The sequence below is a fragment of the Dipodomys merriami genome, unplaced genomic scaffold (genome assembly GCF_024711535.1).
Source record: "Dipodomys merriami isolate MVZ:Mamm:240054 unplaced genomic scaffold, mDipMer1.0.p SCAF_83, whole genome shotgun sequence".
NCBI lineage: Eukaryota > Metazoa > Chordata > Mammalia > Rodentia > Heteromyidae > Dipodomys > Dipodomys merriami.
Window position 1 is genome coordinate 3,540,365 of NW_027206435.1, and position 23,707 is coordinate 3,564,071.

Consider the following 23,707-nt stretch of genomic DNA (forward strand, 5'->3'; position numbering starts at 1 on the left):
CCCTAACACTAGACCTAACCCTCACCCTCATCTTCACCCTCAGCCTAATCATAACCCTAACCCTAATCCTAACACTTACCCTCACCCTAACCCTAAAGCTAACATTATACCTAACCCTCACCCACACCCTAACCCTCACCTTAAACCTAACCCTAACCCTGAAAATAACCCTAACCCTAACCCTACCCCTAACCCTCACACTAACCCTAACCCTCAGCCTAACACTCAACCTAACGTTAACCCTAACTCTAACCCTCACCCTCATCTTATCCATCACCCTCACTCTAATCCTAACACTAATCCTCAATCGAAACCTAACCGTCACCCTAAAACTAACCCTCACCCTCACCCTAACCCTCACACTAAACCTAACCCTAACCCAAAACCTCACCTTCACCCTAACCCTCACACTAAACCTAACCTTCACCCTAATCATAACCCTAAGCCTCACCCTCACCCTCACCTCCAGCCTAACCCTAATCCTAACTGTAATCTTAAACCTAAACCTCACCCTCATACTCTACCTAAACTTAACCCGAACCATCACTTCACCCTCACCCTCACTCTCACCCTAGCCCTCATCCTCACACTAATCGTAACCCTAACACTCACCCTAATCCTAACGCTCACCCTAAGCCTCACCCTACCCTATCCCTAACCCTAAACCTCACCTTAAACCTCATCCTAAAACTCACCTTCACCTTAATCTAAACCTATATCTTAACTTCACCCTCACCCTAACACTCACACTAACTCTAACCCTCACCCTAATCCTAACCCTAAACCTCACTCTCACCCTAACCTTCTCCCTAACCCTAACTTAACCCTACCCTCATACTAACCCTAATGCTCACCCTAACCCAAACCCTCACCCTAACCCTTACCCTCACACTAACCCTAAATCTCCCCCTCACCCTAACACTCACCCTAACCCATAAACTCACCCTAACCCTCACCCTAACCCTATCACTAACCCTCAACCTCACCCTAAACCTCACACTCACCGTCACCCAAACCATAACCCTAACCCTCATCCTAACTTTAAACCTAACCCTAAAACTAAACTTCAGACTAACTCTCACCCTAACCCTTACCCTCACCCTCACCCTAACCCTCACACTAAACCTATCCTTCACCCTAACCCTACACATAACCCAAACACTCAAACTCAACCTTACCCTCAACCTAACCCTTACCCTAACCCTAATGCTAACCCTAACCCTCACCCTCACTCTAACCCTCACCCTAAGACTTATCCTCACCCTTACCCTAATCTTAAACCTAACCTTATCCCTAACCCTCACCCTCAACCTAACCCTCAGCCTAACCCTTATCCTCACCCTAAACCTAATCTTAATCCTAACCCTAAACCTCACACTAACCCTAAAACTAACCCTAACCCTAACCCTAACCCTCACACTACACCTAGAGGTAACCCTCATACTAAACTTCACCCTCACCATAACCGTAAACCTAACCCTATACCTCACCCTAACCCTAACCCTCACCCTAACCTTAACCCTATCCCTCACCCTAACCCTCACCCTCAACCTAAACCTCACCCTCACCCTAACACTCACCATAACCATAACCCTAAACCTCACGCTGACACTAACTCTCAACCAAACCCTTACACTCACCCTCACCTTAACCCTCACACTAAACCTAACCCTCACCCTAACCCTAATTCTAAACCTCACCCTCATCATCAGCCTATCCCGAAGCCTAAAGCTAACCATCACCCTCACCGTCACACTCACTCTCACCCTCAACCTAGCCCTAACCCTACAAATAACCCTAACCCTAACCCTAAACCTAACCCTCACACTAACCCTAACGGTACCCCTCACCCTAACACTCACCCTCACCCTAACCCTCACCATCACCCTAACCCTAAACCTAACCCTAAACTTCACCCTCATGCTCACCCTCAACCTAAACCTCATGCTAACCCTCACCATAACCCTAAGCCTAAGGCTAACTCTCACCCTGATCCTCACCCTAAAATTCACACTAACCCTAACTCTCACTATCACCCTAACCCTAATGCTAACCCTAAACCTCACCCTGAACAGGAACCTTACCCTTACCATTAGCTTCACCTTAACACTAATCTTAACCCTAACCCTAATGCTCACACTAATCCTAACCCTCTCCCTAACCCTTACCCTACCCTCAGCCTAACCCTCAACCTAACCCTAAACCTAATCCTCACTCTATCCCTAACCCTAACCCTAAACCTCACCTTCAACCTAGCCCTCACCCTAACCCTAAACCTAATCCTACCATCACCCTAATCCTAACACTAATGCTATCCTTAACCCTCAACCTCACCCTAACCCTCACCCTAACCCTTACCCTCAACTAATCCTAACACTCACCCTCACCCTAACCCTCACACTAACCCTCACCCTCACCCTAAAACTAACCATCACCCTACCCTTACTCTCACCCTAATCTTAAACCTAAACCTCACCCCCAACCTAGCACTAAGCCTAAACCTCACCCTAACCCTGACCATAATCCTAACGCTCACCCTAAAACTCACCTTACCCCTCACCCTAAGCCTCATCCTAACCCTAAACCTAACCCTCACCATAACCCTAACCCTCACCCTAACACTAACCCTAAGCCTCACACTCACCTTCACCCTCAGCCGAACCCATACCCTAACAGTAAACATAACCCTCACTGTCACACTCACCCTCACCCTAAACCTAACACTAACCCTACAAATAACCCTAAACCTAAACCTAACCCTCACAGTAACCCTAACTGTACCCCTCACCCTAACACTCACCCTAAGCCTAACCCTCACCCTAACCCTAAACCTAAACCTAACCCTCACCCTCACCTTAGCTCTCAGCCTCACCCTAACACTAAACCTAACCCTAAAACTCACCTTCACCCTAACCCTCATTCTTACCCTTAACTTCACCCTAACCCTAACCCTAACCCTCACCCTCACCCTCACCCTAAGCCTAAGCCTAACCCTAACCCTAATCTTAACCCTAAACCTCATGCTCACGATCATCCTAAACTAACCCTAACCCTCACACTTATACTCACCCTCACCCTCAACCTAAACCTCACCCTCACCCTAAACCTAACCCTAACCCTCACCCTAACCCTAACCCGAACCCTAACCTTCACCCTAAACCTAATCCTAACCCTAAGCCTCACCCTAACCCTCACCGTAAACCTAACCCTCACCCTAACACTAACACTCAACCTCATACTATCACCCTCACCTTAACTCTCACCCTAACACTTACCCTCACCCTCACCCTAACACTCACACTGACCCTAACCCTCACCCTACACCTAACACTAAACCTCACCCTCAACCTAACCATCTCCCTAACCCTAACCCTTACCCTTACCCTCACCCTAACTCTAATGCTCACTCTAACCCTAACCCTAACCCTAAAGCTCACACTCACCATAACCCTAATGCTCACACTCATCCTAACGCTCACCCTAACCCTTACCCTCACACTAACCCTAACCCTCAACCTCACCCTAACACTCAACCTAACACTGAACCTCACCCTAAGAGTCACGCTAATCCCCACCCTAACCCTAAAGCTCACTCTACCCCTGACCCTAAGCCTCATCCTTACCCTAAACCTAAACCTAACCCTAACCCGCACCCTGACACTAAACCTAACTCTCACACTCACTTTCACTGTAAGCCTAAATGTAACCCTAACCCTAATCCTAACCCTAACACTCACACTCACCCTCACCCGAACCCTAACCCCAAAACTATACCTAACCCTCACCCTCACCCTAACCCTAAGCCTAATGCTAACACTCACCCTAACCGTAAACCTAACCCTAACACTCACCCTAAACCTCACCCTAACTCAAAACCTAACCTTAACACCCTCACCCTAAACCTAACCGAAACCCTCACCCTCACCCTAACACTAACCTTAACGCTAACCCTCACCCTAAACCTCACCCTAACACTTACGCTAACCCTAACCATCACCCTCATTCTTACCCTCACCCTAAACCTTACCCTCACCCTAACCCTAACCTTAACTCTCACATGAACCCAAACCCTCACCCTAACTTTAACCCTACCCCTCACCCTACCCCTCACCCCAACCCTTACCCTAACCCTCACCCTAAACCAAACCATAACCCTAATCCTCACCGTCACCCTAACCCTCATCGTAACAATAATCCTCATTCACACCCTATGCCTCACCCCTACCGGAACCCTCTCCATGACGCTAAACTTCACCCTTACCCTATACATCACCCTAACCCTAACCCTCACCCTAAACCTAACCCTAACACTCACCCTAACACTAACACTCACCCTCTGGCTAATCCTCACCCTAACCCTATCCCTAACCCTTACCTAAAGGAAATCCTCACCCTCACCCTCGCCCTCACCCTAACCCTCACCCTCATCCAAGCCCTCACCTTAACCCCATCCCTAAAACTAACCCTAACCGTAACCCTCAGCCTCAACCTCAGACTAACCATAACCCTAACACTCACAATAACACTTACCCTCACACTAACCCTCACCCTAACCCTCAATCTAACCCTAACCCTCACCCTCAACCACACCCTCACCCTAACCCTCACCCTCACCCTAACTGTAACCTGAACACTCACCCATACCCTAACGCTCACCCTAACCCTTACCCTAACCCTCAGCCTCAACCTCACCCCAACCCTAACCCTCACCCTCACCCTCACCCTAAACCTCTCCCTCACCCTAACCCTCACTGTAACCCTTACCCACACGCTAACCCAAACCCTACCCTAACCCTTACCCTAGCCTTCACCCTAACCCTAACGTTAACGTTAACCCTCACCCTGACACTCACCCTAAAACTCACGATAACCTTAACCCTCACTCTCACCCTAATCCGCACCCTAACCTTCACACTTGCCCTAACTCTAGCCCTAAACCTAACCCTCACACTAATCCTAACCCTCACCCTTAACCTAACCCTGTCCCTCACACTAACCCTAACCCTACCCCTAACCCTCACCATAACACTAAGCCTGACCCTAATGCTAACCCTAAACCTCAGCCTAACGGTAAACCTCAACCTAATCCTTAACCTCACGCTAACCCTATTCCTAACTCAAACCCTAACTCTCACAAAACCTAACCCTCACCCTAACCATAACCCTACCCATCAGCCTAACCCTCACCATATCCCTAACCCTAATCCTCACCCTATACCTAAACCTAACCCTAACACTCACCCTCAACCTAACCATCACCCTAATCCTAACCCTACCCCGCAGCCTAACCCTCTCCCTATCCCTAATCCTAATCCTAACCCTATCCCTAACCCTAACCCTAACGCTCAAACTCAACCTAGCCCTCACCCTAACCTGAATACTACCCTCAACCTAACCCTAAACCTAATGCTATCCCTAACCCTCACCCTCACCCTAACCCTCACCCTAACCTTAACCCTCACTCTAAACCTAACCCTCACCCTAACCTTACCCTCACCCTAATCTTAACCCTAACCCTCACACTCACCCTAACCCTAACCCTAACCCTCACCCTAACCCTAATGCTCACCCTAAACCTCACCCTACCCCTCACCCAAAGCCTCATCCTAACCCTAAACCTAACCCTCACCCTAACCCTAACACTCACCCTAACGCTTATCCTAAACCTCAACCTCACCATCACCCTCAGCCTAACCCTAATCCTAACACTAAACATAACCCTCACCCTCACACTCACCCTCACCCTAAACCTAAACCTAACCCTAAAAATAACCCTAACCCGCACCCAAAACCTCACCCCAACAATAAACCTAACCGTAAATCTCACATTCACCCTAATACTCATACTAACCCTAACCTTCACCCTAACCCTAACCCTAAACCTCACCCTCAACTTAACGCTCACCCTAACCCTAAACTTCACCAAACCCTCAAACTAACACTAACCTTCACCCTAACCCTAACCCAACCCTCACCATCACCCTCAACCTAACCATAACCCTAATCCTAATACTTCTTCTAAACCTCAGCTTCACCCTCACCCTAACCCTAACCCTAAGCCTAAAACTCACACTAACCCTAACGCTTACCCAAACTTAACCCAATACCTCACCCTAACCCTCACCCTCATCCTTACCCTCAACCTAACCCTAACCCTAACCCTAATCCTTCCTCTAAACCTCACCCTCACCCTAACCTTAACCCTAAACCTAACCCTCACCCTCAACCTCACCTTAACCCTAACCCCAACCCTCACCCTCACCCTAACCCTTTCCTAACCCTAACCCTAACCCTCAACCTAACCCTCACCCTAAACCTTACCCTCACCCTAATCGTAACCCTAACCCTACCCCTCACCCTACCCCTCACCCTAACCCTAATCCTCACCCTAATCTTAACCCTAACCCTTACCTAACCAAAACCCTCACCCTCATCCTCACCCTCACCGTAAAACTCACCCTCAACCTAGCCCTCACCCTAACCCTGACCCTAATGCTAACCCTAACCGTCACTTTTACCGTTACCCTAACCGTAAGCCTAATTCTCACCCTCACCTTAATTCTCACCCTAACCCTTACCCTAACTCTCAACCTAACCCTCACACTAACCCTACCGTCACCCTAACCCTAACTCTAACCCTCACCCTCACAAAAACCGTCTCCCTAACCGTAAACCTAAACCTAACCCTCACGCTCATCCTCACCCTCAACCTAAACCTAACCCTAACACTAAACCTAACCCTCACCCTCACACTTTCCCTCACCCTAAGCCTCACCCTAACCATACAAATCACCCTAAACTTAACCCTAACCCTCACCCTAAACCTCACCCTCACACTAAACCTAAACCTACCCCTCTCGCTAAACCTTCCCTTATCCTTAACCTTACCCTCACACTAAACCTAACCTTAACTCTAACCCTCACCCTCACTATAGCCTTCACCCTATCCCTAATCCTAACCCTAATCCTCACCCTAACCCTAACCCTCACACTCACCCTAACCCTCACATTCACCCACGCAGTCACACTAACCCCAACCCTAACACTAAAACTCACCTTCACCCTAACCCTCACACTAACCCCAACCCTAAACTTCACCTTCACCTTAATCCTAACCCTAATCCTAACCCTCAACCTCACACTCCCCCTCACACACACACTAACCCTCACCCTAAACCTCAACCTAACACTCACACTAACGCTAACCCTCACACTTAACCCTGACCCTCACCTTAACCCTAATGCTAATCCTAACCCTCAAACTACCCAACAAGCTTTCCCTCACCCTCAACCTAATCCTAACCCTAATCCTAACCCTAACCCTAACCTAACCAAAACCCTAACTCTCACCCCGACCCTCACCCTAACCCTCACCCTCAACCTAGCACTCACTCTAACTCTAACCCTAATCCTAATCCTAAACGTCACACTCATCATTACCCTAACCCTAAACCTCAACCTCAACTTAACTCTCACCCTAACGCTTACACTCACCCTCAATCTAACCCCCACACTAAACCTAACCCTCATCTTAAGCCTAACTCTAAAGTACTCCCTCATCATCATCCTCAGCCTAACCCTAACCCTAACCCTCACCCTAAACCTCACCCTCACACTAATCCTCATCCTAACACTAACCCTCACCCTCACTCTCACCTTAACACTAACCCTCACCCTCACTATAATGCTAACACTAATCCTAAACCTAACCCTCAGCCTAACCCTCACCATAACCCTAATGCTAACCCTAACCCTCACCCGCACCCTAACCCTCACCCTAAACCTTATCCTCACCATAATCCTAACCTTAGCCCTAATCCTAACCCTCGCCCTAAACCTCACCCTCACCCTAACACTCACCCTAACTCTTACCCTCACCCTAACATTAACGCTAACCCTAACCCTAACCGCAAACCTAAGCCTCACCCTCACCCTCACCCTTACCCTAAACCTAACCCTAATCCTCACCATAACCCTAACCCTCACCCTAATCCTAACACTAAACCTCACCCTCCCCTTACCCTAACACTAACCTTGACACTAAATCTCAAACTACACCTCTCCCTAACCCTAAACCTAACCATAACACTTACCCTCACCCTAACCTCAGCCTAACCCTAAACCTATCCATAAACCTCACCCTAACCCTCACAACAACCCTAAACTTCATCCTAAACCTAATCCTCACCCTAACACTAACCTTAACGCTAACCCTCACCCTAACCATCACTCTAACACTTAAGCTAACCCTAAACCTCACCCTCATTCTAACCCTCACCCTAACCCCTACCCTCAACCTAACCCTAACCTTAACTCTCACACTAACCCAAACCCTCACCTTAACTCTAACCCTACCCCTCACCCTACCCCTCACCCTACCCCTAACCCTAACTTTCATCCTAACCCAAATTGTAACCCTAATCCTCACCGTAAACCAAACCCCCTAATCCTCATCCTAACACTAAACCTAACCCTAACCCTAAACCTCATCCTAACCCAAACTTTAACCTTAATCCTCACTGTCACCCTAACACTCACCCTAACCCTCATTCTAACATTAACCCTAACCCTAACCCTAAGCTAACCCTCACCCTCAGTCTAACCATAACCCAAACCCTAATCCTAACACTAAGCCTCACCCTCACCCTCACCCTCACCATCACCCTCACCCTAACACTAACCCTAAATCTCACCCTAACCCTAAACCGAATCCTAACCCGAACCCTCACCCTAACCCTCATCATAAACCTAACGCTAACCCTAAGCCTCACCCACATACTAACCCTCAACCCCTCACCCTAACCCTAACCTTAACCTTAATCCTAAGGCTCACCTTCACCTTCAAATTCAGCCTAACGCTCACCCTACCCCTTTCCCTCAGCATCTCCCTAAACCTACCCCTCACCCTATCCCTCACCCTAACCCTAACCCTAACCCTCACCTCACCATAACACTCACTGTCACCCTAATCCTCAATCTAACCCTAAGCCTCACCCAAACCCTAACTTTCAACCTCACCTGAAACCTCACCCTCACGCTAAACTGCACCCTCACCTTAAACATCACCCTCACCCTAACCCTAACCCTCACCGTAACCATAACTCGCACCCTAAACCTCACCCTCACCCTACTCCTCACCCTAACGCTAACACTAATCCTTACTTACGGATCCCTCACCCTCCCCTCACCCTAACCCTAACCCTAAAACTAACCCCCACCCTAACCCTCGCCCTCACCCTCACCCTAACCTAACCCTAATGCTAACCCTCACCCTAACCCTAAGCCTCAACCTAAACCTAACCCTCACTCTCATCCTCACCCAAATCCTAAACCTAACCTAACCCTAACCCTCACCCGCATCCTATCCCTCACTCTAAGCATTACCCTCACCCTAACACTATACCTAACCCGCACCGTAACCCTCACCCTAAAACTCACGGCAAACCTAACCATCACTCTCACCCTAAACTTCACACTAACCATTAACCTCACCCTAAACCTAACCCTAACCCAAACCCTAAAACTCACATAAAATCGAAATCTCAACCTAATCCTAACCCTAAACTTCACCCTAACCCTCAACCTAACCCTAACCCTAACACTAACCATCACCTTCAACTTAGACCACTCCCAATCCCTAATCCTAACCCTAATCCTCACCTTCACCCTAACCCTCACACTAACCCTAACCCTCACCCTCACCCTCACCCTCACACTCACCCTAACCCTAACCCTAACCCTAAAACTGAACTTCACCCTAACCGTCACACTAACCCTAACCCTCACTCTAACCCTAACCCTAACCCTCACCTCACCCTAAGTCTCAGCCTCAGCCTAACCCTAACCCTAATCCTAACCCTATTGCTCACCCTCATCTTCACCCTCACACTAACACTAACACTAAACCTCAGCCTCACACTCACCCTCACCCTGACCCTAAACCTCACCTAACACTCATGCTAAATCTAACCCTCACTCTTAACACTAACCCTTAACCTAACCCTAACCCTCACACCCAACCTAACCCTCACCCTAACCCTAATGCTAACCCTAACCCTAAACCTAGCCATCACCCTAAACCTCAACCTCAACCTAAACCTAACCCTAATCCTAATTCTAACCCATACCTAAGCAAAACCCTCACCCACACCATCAAACTCCCCCTAACCCTTACCCTCACCCTAGCCCTCACACTAACTCTAACCCTAATCCTAATGCTAACCATCACCCTCACCATTACCCTAACCCTAACCCTCAACCTCACCGTAACTCTCACCCTAACCCTTACCCTCACCCTCACCCTAACCCACACACTAAACTTAACCCTCCCCCTATTCTGAAATCTAACCCTCATTCTCACCATCACCCTCAGCCTAACCCTAACCCTAGGCCTAACCCTCACGCTCACCGTAAACATCACCCTCACCCTAATCCTCACCCTAACCTTTACCATTACCCTCACCCTCACCCTAAACCTAACCATAACGCTCACACTAACCCTAAACCTAACCCTAATCCTAACCCTGAACTGCACCCTCACCCAAACACTCAACCTAACCCTTACCCTCAGCCTCACCCTAATCCTAACTCTCACCCAAACACTCACACTAAACCTAACACTCACCCTAACACTAACTCTACCCCTCAAACTAACCCTCACCTTAAACCTAAAATTAACCGTAACCCTCACCATAACTCTAACTTTAACCCTAACCCTCACCCTAACCCATAACCTAACCCTTACGCTAACCTTAAAACTCACCCTCATTCTAACCCTCAAACTAACCATTACCCTCACCCTAAACCTAACCTTAAACATCACACTAAACCAATCCCCGTAACTCTAACCCTTCCCCTCACCCTACCCCTCACCCTAACTTAACCCTAAACCCCACCCTAACCCTAACTGTAAACCTAAGCTTCACCATCTCCCTAACCCTCACCCTAAACCTAATGCTCACCGTAACCCTATACCTAACCCTAAAACTCACCCACACCCTAACCCTAATGCTCACCCTCATGCTAACCCTAACCATAACCCTTACAGTCACAATAACCCTAACCCACACCCTCACCCTAACACTCACCCGAACCCTCACCATAACACTAACCCTCACCCTAACCCTAACCCTCACCCTCACCCTAACCCTAACCTTCACATAAACCTCACCCTGACCCTAAGCATAAACCTAACCCTCATATTAACCCTAACCCTAATCCTAAACCTAATCCTCAAACTAACCCTCACCTTAACCCTTACCCTCACCCTCACCCTAAACCGCACACTAACCCTAACCCTCAACCTCACACTAATCCTCACCCTCATCCTAACTCTAAGTCTAAACCTCACCCTAACCTACCCCTAACACTAACCCGCATCCTCACCCTTACCCTCAACGTAACCCTGACCCAAACCCTAACGCTAACCTAACCCTAACCCTCACCTTAACCCTAACACTAACCCTCACCCAAACCTACCCCTAACCCTAACCCTCACCCTCACCCTTACCCTCAACCTAACCCTTACCCTAACCCTAACGCTAACTCTAACCCTAACACTCACCCTCACCCTCACCTCACCCTCAGCTCAAACACTAACTCTCGCCCTAACCCTAACCCTAACACTCTACCTCACCCTAACCCTAATCCTAAACCTCACTCTCACCCTCACCCTTATCTTAAACCTAATTCTAACCCTAATTCTCACCCTAACACTGACCCAAACCCTAAACCTCACACTAAACCTCACCGTCCAAACAAACCTCACTCAAACCCTAACCCTAACCCTTTCCTAACTATAACACTCACCCTCACCCGCACCCTCACCCTCAACCTCACCCTAACCTAACCCTAATCTTGACCCTCACAATCACCGTCCACATAATCCTAAACCTCAATCTAACCCTAACCCTAACCCTTACCCTAACCCTCACCCTCATCCTAACCCTCACCCTAACCCTAACCCTAAATCACACGCTAAAACTCATTCTCAACCTAACCCTTACACTCATCCTCACCCCAACCATCACACTAACCCTAACCAACACCCTAACCCTAATCTTAACCTTCACCCACACACTCACCCTCAAACTCAGCCGAACACTAACCCTAACCCTAATCCTAAACCTAACCCAATCCCTCACCCTCACCCTCATCCTCAACCTCTCCCTCACCCTAACCCTCATTCTGACCCTCACCCTAACCCTAACCGTAACCCTAACACTCACACTAACCCTAACTCTCAACCTATCCCTAACCCTAACCCTCACCCTCACCCTCACCCCAACCCTACCCCTCAACTTAATCCTCTCCCTCACCCTAATCCTGAACCTAACCCTAACCCTCACCCTACTCCTAACCCTCACCCTAACCCTAACCCTCACTCGCACCCTCAGCCTAACCCTAAACCTAACCCTAACCCTCACCCTCAACCTCACCTTCACCCTCACCGTAACCTTCACCTTAACTTCACCCTAACACTCACGCTAACCCTCATCCTCACTCGTAACCCTAACCCGCAACCTAACCCTTACCCTCACCTAACCCTAACCTTCACACTCACCCTAACCCTCACCCTAACCCTAATGCTAACCCTAACCCTAAACCTAAACCTAACCATCACCCTAAACCTCAACCTCACCCTAAACCTAACCCTAATCCTAACTCTAACCAATACCTAAGCAAAACCCTCACCCTCACCCTCACACTCCCCCAACCCTTACCGACACCCTAGCCCTCAAACTAACTCTAACCCTAATACTAACACTAACCATCACCCTCACCATTACCCTAACCCTAACCCTCAACCTCACCTTAACTCTCACCCTAACCCTTACCCTTACCCTCACCCTAACCCACACACTAAACCATACCCTAACCCTAATCCTAAATCTAAACCTTATCCTCACCATCACCCTCAGCCTAACCCTAACCCTAACCCTAACCCTCACCCTTACAATAATCCTCCCCCTAACCTTTACCAGCACACTCACCCTCACCCGAAACCTAACCCAAACCCTCACACTAAACCTACCCCTCAACCCAAACCAAAACCTAACTGTAAGACTCATCCTTACACTAACCTTAACCCTAACCCTCACCCTAAAGCTCACAATAATTGTTATGCTAACCTTAAACCTCACCCTCATTCTAACCATCACCCTAACCCTTACCTTCACCGTAATCCTAACCTTAACCCTCACAGTAACCCAAAGCCTAACCCTAACTCTAACTCTACCCCACCCCCTAAACCTAAACCTAACCCCTACCTTAGGCCTAACCGTAAACCTAACCTTCACTCTCACCCTAAACCTCACCCTAACTGTAATCCTCACCCACACCTTCCCCTCACCCTCATCCAAACCCTCACCATGACCCTAACCCTCACCCTCACCCTATATATCGCCCTAACCCTAACCCTCACCCTAACACTAAGCCTCACACTAACCCTCACCCTCAGCCTAATTCTCACCATAACCCTATCCCTAAACATTACCTACCCGAAATCCTCACCCTCACACACACCCTCACCCTAAATCTCACACTCATCCCAGCCCTCACCCTAACCCTAACACTAACACTAACCCTAACCCTCACCCTCAACCTCAACCTCAGCCTAACCCTAACCCTAACCCTAACACTCACAATAACACTTACCGTCACCATAACCCTCACCCTAACATTCATTCTAACCCTAACCCTTTCCCTCACCTTCACCCACACCCTCACTCTAACCCTAACCCTCACCCTAACCCTAACACTCACCCTAATCCTAAACATACCCCTCACCCTAAACCTCGCCCTCACCCTAACCCTTACCCTCAGCCTCACCTAAAATTAAACCTCACCGTAAACCTCACCCTAAACCTAAGCCTCAGCCGAACCCTAACAATCATCCTAACCCTAAAACTAACCCTAACCCTTACACTAACCATCACCCTAACCCTAACCCTAAACCTAACCCTCACCATAACCCTCACCCTAACCCTAAACCTAACCCTCACCCTCACCCTTACCCTCAACCTAACCCTTACCCTCACCCTAACACTAAACCTAACCTTAACCTATCCCTAAACCTAACCCTCACAATAACCCTAACCCTCACCCTACCACTCAACCTAACCCTCATCCTAACCTTAACCCTAACCCTAACCCTAACCTAACACTCACCCTCACCCTAACTGTACGCTTCAACCTCACCCAAACCCAAAACCTAACCCTAACACTCACGATAATCCTAACCTTCAGCCTAAACCTCACACCAAATGTAACACTCACCCTAACCCTATCCCTACCCCTTACCCTAAACCTCACCCTAAAACTAAACCTCACCCTATCCCTAACCCTAACCCTAACCCTAACCCTCACCTCACCATAACCCTCGCCATCACCATAACCCTCACTGTAACCCTAACCCTCACCCATACCCTAAACTTCGACCTCACCCTAAACCTCACTCACCTTAAACAGGACCCTCACCCAAAACATCACCCTCACCCTAACCCTATCCCTCACCCTAACCCTAAATCTCACCCTAAACTTCACCCTCACCCTAATCCTCACCCTAACCCTAACCGTAACCCTTACCTAATGGAAACCCTCACCCTCCCTTCACCCTAACCCTAACCCTAAACCTAACCCGAACGTTATCCTAACCCTAACACTAATGCTTAACCCTCATGCTAACCCTAAGCCTCTCCCTAACCATAACCCTCACACTCACCCTCACCCTCACCCTAAGCATTACCCTCACCCTAACCCTAACCCTAACCCTCACCCTAACCCTCACCCTAACATTCACGTCAACCCTAAACATCACTCTCACCCCAACCTTCACCCTAACCCTTACCCTCACCCTAAAGCTAACCCTAACCCAAACCCTAACCCTTACACAAAATCGAATCTTCAACCTAACCCTAAACCTAAACTTCACCCTAAACCTCAATCTAAGACTAACCGTAACACTAACCCTCACCCTCAAGCTAAATCTCATCCTAATCCTAACCCTCACCCTCACCCTAACCCTCACACTATCTCTAACCCTCAACCTAACCCTAACCGTAACCCTCACCTTCACCTCACCCTCACCCTCAGCCTAACACACAACCAAAACCAAACCTTAACCCTAACCCTCAACCGCAGCCTAATCCTCACCCTAATCCTATCACTAATCCTTACCTAACCGAAATCCTCACCCTCACCCTCACCCTCACCCTAACTCTCACCCTCATCCTAGCCCTCACCCTAAACTTAACCCTAACACTAACCCAAAGCCTCAACCTCAACCTCACCCTCAACCTCAGCCTAACCCTTACGCTAATAATAACAATAACCCTAAACATCACACTAACCCTCAACCTAACCCTCACCCTCACCCTAACAATAACCCTAACCCTAAACCTAAACCTATGCCTCACACTAACCCAAAACCTAAACCTCAATCTCACCCTCACCCTAACCCTAAACCTAACCCTAACAATAACCCTAACACTAACCCTCACCCTAACCCTCACCCTAAACATAACCCTCATCCTCACACACATCCTAAGCCTAATACTAACACTAGCCCTAAGCCTAAACCTAACCCTAAACCTGACACTCACCCTCACCCTAACCCTAACACTAACCTAACCCTCACACTCATCCTAAACTTCACCCTAATCCTAACACTAACCCGCATGCTAATGCTAACCCTAACCCTCACCCTCACCCTAAACCTCACCCTAACCCTTACTCTCATCCTAACCTTCAACCTAACCCTAATTCTCAACCACAACCTAACCCTCACGCTCACCCGAACACTCACACTCACCCTGACCCTCAACCTCACCCTAAACATCACACAAACCCTAACCCTCTCCCTCCTAACCCTAACCCTAAACCTAAACCTAACCCTAAACCTATCCCTAAACCTCACCCTCACCCTCATGCTAACCCTAACCCTAAAAATAACCCTAACCATAACCCTAACCCTCACCCTAAAACTAAACCTAACACTCACCTTCACCCTCACGCTCACCCTCAGCCTAAACCTTACCCTAACCCTAATCCTAACCATAAACTCACTCTCACCCTCACTCTAACCCTAAACCTAAACATAACCGTAACTCTCACCCTCATAATCACTGTCACCCTAACCCTAACCCTAACAATAACCATAAACCTAAGCCTAACCGTTACCTGAACCCTAACCCTCACCCTAATCTTAATCGTAAACCTATCCCTAACCCTAACCCTCACACTAACCCTAACCCTCACTTTAATCCTAACCTTACTCCTCAGCCTAAACCTCATCCTAACACTAACTCTAACACTAACCCTCACACTATCCCTATCCCTAACCCTAAACCTAACCCTCACCCTAACCCTAACCCTCACACTCACCCTCACCCTCAACCTAAGCATAACCCTAACCCTAATAATCACCCTCGCTCTCACCCTAATCCTAACTAAATCCCTAACCCTCACCCTAACCCTAACCGTCACCCCACGCTAAACCTAACCCTAACACTCACCTTCACCATCACCCTAACCCTAACCCTAACCCTAACCCTAATCCTAACCCTAACCCTCACACTCACCCTAACCCTAACCCTCACCCTAATTGGCACCCTAACCCTAACGATATCCCTAAAACTAATCCTAAACTAAACCCTAACCCTCACTCTAACTGTTTTCCTCACCCTAACAGTAACATTAACCCTAACCCTCACACAAAATCTTACCCTCACCCTAACCCTTACCCTCACCCTAACCTTAACCCTAACCCTAACCTTCACACTAAGACGAACCCTCACCCTAACCCTAACCCTATACCTCACCCTAACACTCACCCTAACCCTAACCCTCACCCATTCCTCACCCTATCCCTCCCTAATCCTAACCGTAAACCTCACGCTCTACCTAACCCTTACCGTCACCCTAACCCTCACCCTAAACCTAACCCTAACCCTCACCCTCAAAATTACACTCATCCTAACACTAAACCTAACTGTCACCCTAATCCTAGACCACCCTAACCCTAAAACAAACCCTAACCCTCACTCTCACCCTAACCCTAATCCTAACCTTAACCCTCACCCTCACCCTAACCCTCACCCTATACCTTACCTGCACCCTAACCCTTACCCTCACCCTAACCCTGAACCTAACCCTCACACCAAACCTAACCCTCACAGTAAACCTTAACAACAACCTAACCCTAACCCTAACCCTAACTCTCTCACTAACACTAATCCTCACCATAACCATAAACCTACCACTCAACCTAATCCTCATACTAACCCAAACCCTAACACTAAAGCTCATCCTAACCCTAACCCTAACCCTCATCCTAAACATAACCCTCAAACTCACACTTACCCACAACCTCAGCCTAACCTTAACCCTAAACCTAACGGTAACCATCACCCTCACCCTCACCCTAACTCTAACCCTAACCCTAATCCTAACTCTCAACCTCACCCTCACCCTAAACCTAAGCTTATCCCTAAACCTCACCCTAAACCTAACTCTATCCCTCACCCTAACACTAAGCTTAACCCTAACCCTAAACCTCACCCTCATCCTAACCCTCACCCTAACCCTTAATCTCAATCTAACCCTACACCTCATCCACACCCTTATCCTCACCCTCAGCTCAAACCTCACACTCAGCCTAACCCTTACTCTCACCCTATCCCTGACCCTAACAATAACCCTCAACCTAATGCTAACTCTCACCATACCCCTCAGCCTAACACTCATCCTAATCCCAACCCTATCCCTAACCCTAACCCTAACATTAAACCTAACCCTCACCCTCACCCTCTCACTCACCATAAGCCTAACCCTAATCCTAACACTATCCTAAATCTAACCCTCACCCTCACCCTCACCCTAATCCTAACCCTAACCCTAACCTTCACCCTAACCCTCACCCCAACCCTAAACCTAACCCTAACACTCACCCTAACCTTAAGCCTCACCTAAAGCTAACCCTAACACGCACCCTCACAATAACCCTAACCCTAACACTAAATTTAACCCTCACCCTAACACTAACCCTAACGCTCACCCTTACCCTAACACTCACTATCACCCTAAACCTCACCTTAAAAATAACCCTCACCCACAAAGAAAACCTCACCTGCACCCTCACTCTCACCCTAAACCTCACCGTCACCCTAAACATCAACCTAACCCTAACGCTCACCCTAACCCTAACCCTAATCCTCACCTTAAGCCTAACACTCACTTAACCCTAACCCTAACCCTAAACCTCACCCTCACACTAACCCTAACCCTAAACCTAACCCTAACCCTCACCCTTACCCTAAACCTAACCCTAACCCTCACACTTACCCTAACCCTCACTGTCACCCTAACCCTCATCCTAACCCTAACCCTCACCCTCACACTCACCCTAAGCCTAACCCTAACCATATCACTAATCTTAAACTTAACCTTCACCCTCATCCTATCCGTAACCCTAAACCTAACCCTCAACTTAACACTAACCCTAATGCTATTCCTCACCTTAAACCTAAACCTCACCCTAAACCTAACCCTCAAACTCACACTCACCCTCACCCCAAGCTTCACCCTAACCCTAACACTAATCCTAAAACTAACCCTCACCCTCACCCTAACTCTAATCCTAACCCTAACCCTCCCCCTCACCCTCACCCTCACCCTCAGACTAACCCTAAACTTAACCCTAATCCTAACCCTAACCCTCGCACTCACACTCACAATAAATGTAACCCTAACCCTAAACTTCACCCTCACCCTCAGCCTAACCCTAACCCTAACACTAACCCTAACCCTAACCCTCACACTCACACTTACCGTAAACCTCACACTGACCCTCACCCTCGCCCTACCCATTACCCTAACCCTTAGCCTCACCCTAGACCTAACCCTAACCCTAAACTTCACCCTAACCCTCAACCTCACGCTTACCCTAAACTTAACACTAAACGTAACTCTCACCCTAACCCTCATCATAACACTAATGCTAACCCTAACCCTCACCCTAACCCTAACTCTCACCCTAACTCTTATGCTCACCCTAACATTAACCCTAACCATAACCCTAGACGTAACCCTCACACTAAATCTATCCCTCACCCTAACCCTTACCCTACCCCTCAGCCTAAGCCTCACCCTAACCCTAACCCTAACCCCAATCCTCACCCTATCCCTAACCCTAACCCTCATGCTCACCCTCATCCTAGACCTCACCCTAACCCTAACCCTAACCCTCAGCATAACCCTATCTCTCACCCTAACAATAACCCTCACCCACACCCTAATCCTCACCCTAACCCTCACTCTAACCCTACACCTAATATTCATCCTAACCCTAACCCGAAGCCTAACGCTAACACTAACCCTAAGCCTCACCCTCACCCTAACCATCACCCTAACCTTAAACCTAACTCTAACTCTCACCCAAACCCCTCATCCTAACCCTAAACCTAACCCTTATCCTCAACCTCAACGTAATCCTCAGCATAAAGATAACCCAATCCCTAACCCAATCCCTAACTCTAACCCTAACCCTCACCGTAACCCTTACCCAAACCCTAAACCTAACCGTCATCTTAACCCTCACCCTAACCCTAATGCTAACCCTAAACCTAACCCTCAACCTCACCCTCATCCTAACCCTTACCCTCAACCTAACCCTAACCCTATCGCTAACCTTAAATCTCACACTAACCCTAACCCTCACCCTAACCCTAACCCTCAACCTAACCCTAACCATAACCCTAACCCACAAAGTCTCCCCAAACCTCACCGTAACCCTAAGCCTAATCCTAACCCTCAACCTCACCCTATCCCTCACCCTAACCCTAATCCTAACCCTAACCCTTACACTAACCCTAACCCTCACCTTCACTGTAACCCTCAACCTAAACCTTACCCTCACCCTAATCCTATACTTAAACCTCACACTAAACCAAAGCCTCAACCTTACTCTAACCCTATCACTCACCCTAACCGTCACCCTAACTCTAAGCCTCACCCTAAACCTAAGCGTAACCCTAAAACTCACTGTCACCCTAACCCTCAACGTAATCCTACACCTCGCCCACACCCTACCCCTCACCCTCACCCGAACCCTCACACTGACCCTAACACTCACCCTCACTCTATATATCACCCTAACCCTAACCCTCACCCTAATCCAAACCATAACCCTCACCCTATCCCTACCTAACCCTCACCCTAACACTCACCCTCAGCTTAATCCTCATCCTAACCCTATCCCTGAACCTTACCTAACCGAAATCCTCACCCTCACACTCACCCTCACCCTAAACCTCACCCTCATCCTAGCCCTCACCCTAACCCTAATCCTAACACTAACCATTACACTAACCCTAAACCTCACCCTCACTGTAACCCTCACCCTAACTCTTACCCTCATCCTAATCCTATACTTAACCCACACACTAAACCAAACCCTCACCCTTACTCTAACCCTACCCCTCACCTAACCGTCACCCTAACCCTCAACGTAATCCTACACCTCACCTACACCCTACCCCTCACCCTCACCCGAACCCTCACACTGACCCTAACACTCACCCTCACTCTATACATCACCCTAACCCTAACCCTCACCCTAACCCAAACCCTAACCCTCACCCTATCCCTAACCCTCACCCTAACCCTCACCCTCAGCCTAATCCTCACCCTAATCCTATCCCTAAATGTTGGAGACCTTAAACCTGCCTGAGAATGCTCTGGCCTCTTTCAAACACCTAATTGACAAGTAGCGGTTCTTGGAAATTCCAAGGTGCATATTTAGATAATATTTGGCTAACCATAAATATTCCTTTAGCCCTAAGTAAACTACATTTGGCTAACCATAAATATTCCTTTAGCCCTAAGTAAACTGCATTTGGCTAACCATAAACTTTCTCTTATCTCCAGCCCTAAGCAAACGGCGCCTGGTTAACCATAAATGCCTCTTAAAGAAATCACAGGAGATACCTTTAAGATTAGCACAACGGCCAAAGGATAAGCACGACCCATCCCTGACCCCGGGACTTCTCACCCTTGCTTCTGCAAAGTTTTTTCATTCCCTTCCCCTGTCCCTTCGGGTATATAAACCCTGCCTCACTTTAATAAAGCAGACCTTGACGCGACTCAGAGTGGCTCTGTCTTTGTTAATGTGCTTGGTCTCGATCCTCTTTCGCCCCCCTTGGTTCTTTCAGGAGGTACCCCCTCGGATCCCCCACCAAATTACCTGGCCTGCTGGATGGGTCAAGTGGCGCCCAACGTGGGGCCCGAGATGCGGTGACCTACCGGACAGCGGACAAACAAGGAGCTCCTGACGCGAGGTAGAGACGGCCGGACTGCATCGCTCGTGCACCGGAAAGGTCTCGGGGTAAGCATTGCTTTCAACTGACCATGGGAAGTAGTCTGTCTAAAGAAGGTCTTTTCATTAAGGAAATGAAAAATAGTATCAGGGAGAGAGGAATTAGAGTTAAGAAAAAGGACTTGCATAAATATTTTTTGTTTTGTGGAAGAAAAATGTCCATGGTTAGTGTTACATGGTCCAGGAATTCACCCTCTTACCTGGAATAAGGTAGGAAGGGACATTAACAAACTCCTCAGAGACGGAGAAGAGGTTCCTGAAGCCTTTTTTAGTTTTTATGGGGTCATCAGGGACATCTTAAAAGATGTGGAGTGAGATGGACGATTTTCCCATCTCTTAGCCCTTGCGGATGACCTCTTTACTTGTCCCCCGGCAGAACATGAACCTTGCTCCAAGGTCAGTTCGCCAACCGCCCCTTTAAAAAATAAAACTAATTTGGAAAAAGGGACATCAGGCCTGGATGAGGGTGCCACTGGCGCGGCTTCGCCTTCCCCGTCCCTTATTGATGAGCCTATCCCCACGAAGTTGGCCCCCCCTTTATTGAGGCCACCTCCTCCAAATAAATCGTTAAAAAATAAGGCACTCTATCCTGTAATTCATCAAAATGTCCCTGACGATGATTGGCTTGACCCCTCACAGCAGGCCAGCCTCGAGACGGAGGCTACCAGATATGAGGAGGAAAAATACGGGTCCCGCCATCAATATCAGTCCCAAGCTTTTATAGCAGACCGGGAACATCCCAGACAACTCCACTGGCCCTCTCCACCTCCATATGGGCCATGTACCCCCAATGTTCCAAGCGCCCCCCCAAATTATTTAGTTCCTCTTACCCAGATTCCAGGGGTAGAAGGACTCTTAAAAACTAAAGACTCCCTGTTAAGACAGGTCTCCTCTTTAAAAGATGTCCTTTCCATAAAAAGGGAATTAAGAGATCTCACCCAACAAATACAGGAATTACAGACTGACCTTACAGGAGAAGCTGGCTTTGTTTTGCCTCGTTTGGGTTCCTTACCCAGAGCACGGGCCAGGCCAAGGATAAGTAAAAGTAGCAAGACACCAACTTCAGTGTCACTCTCTTTTCCAGTAATGACCCATTCTGGTACTCAGGGAAATCAGGTAGACACCACCCAGGGTGATAACTCAGAGGATGAAGATGCTGAACAAGGGACCTCGGCCTCTGAGGGAGAGGGGGAAGAATTAGAGGAAGAACGAGTGGGAGGTACTGTGGGCCAGGCCATATATAAAAAATTAAAAATTAAACATCTAAAAGACTTACATTCAGCAGTAAAAAATTATGGTATTAATGCACCCTTCACCCTTTCTATACTTGAAGGACTGGGCCAAGGAGGCAGCCTGCTGCCTCACGAGTGGGTTAAAGTGGTTCAGTCAGTCCTGACTAGAAGCCAGTTCTTAACCTGGAAGGCTGAATTTATAGATAAGGCAGAGGCTCAGGCTATCATAAACAAAAAACATGTTCAGATGGCCATTACCATCTGAAGTTGCTTTTTCTGTTTGCAGTCCTTCGACTGCCGCGCAGCGCCTGTCTGGTTTCCTCTGTTTCTGTTTAGTGTTGATTGTCTCTGTTGTCTGTCTTGTTGTCCTTAAAGGGAAGGGGCAGCAACTAACAACCCCCTTAAGTCTGACTTTAGATCACTGGAAAAAAGTTACAGCTCGAGCCCAGATTGTCAGGTTTTAGGAACTTGCTTGTTTGTCAATTATGAAATTGCCACTGACCACCTGCGAGTGGCCCCAGTTAGATCTCAGCCTTGGGCCTTGGTTCAGGGGGTCTGAGCGTGGGGGAGAACCTGTCAGTCTGAGGGGACGGCCGCTAGGGATTTTTTTTCCCTTGCCCCAAGATGACTGGGAATTCTCCTCTGCCTCGGAAGGCCCCTGGGTCAATGCTTGCAGGAATCAAAAAAAAAAAATCCTCCGGAGGTGAGTAGAGGTGTTGAGTCCCCTAATAAGTAAATGGTGGTGAGATGTCGCCCCATTCACTGAGACCTGATTTTGTCTTTGTGGCCACTTGTTTGTCTTGTTTAGTGTGTGTGTTCGGTTCATGATTTCTGAAGTAGGGAAGATTTGGGTGAGTGTGGCAGGCTCACTCAGCAGACTCTGGATTCAGCTTGCTGAATGAGAACAGCACAGAGATTCAAAAGACTAGTGAATTGCCTTGCTAGATAAGCAAGCTCTGGGAAAATGAAGCCCAACAAAGGTACCTGGTTTAAAAGAAATACTGTCTTAAATTTTTGTTTAAAAACTTTAAAAGGTGTACGTACAACTGATTTTGATTTTTGCGTGCTTTAAGATCTGTGTGAGTGTTTTGAATGTGTCTGT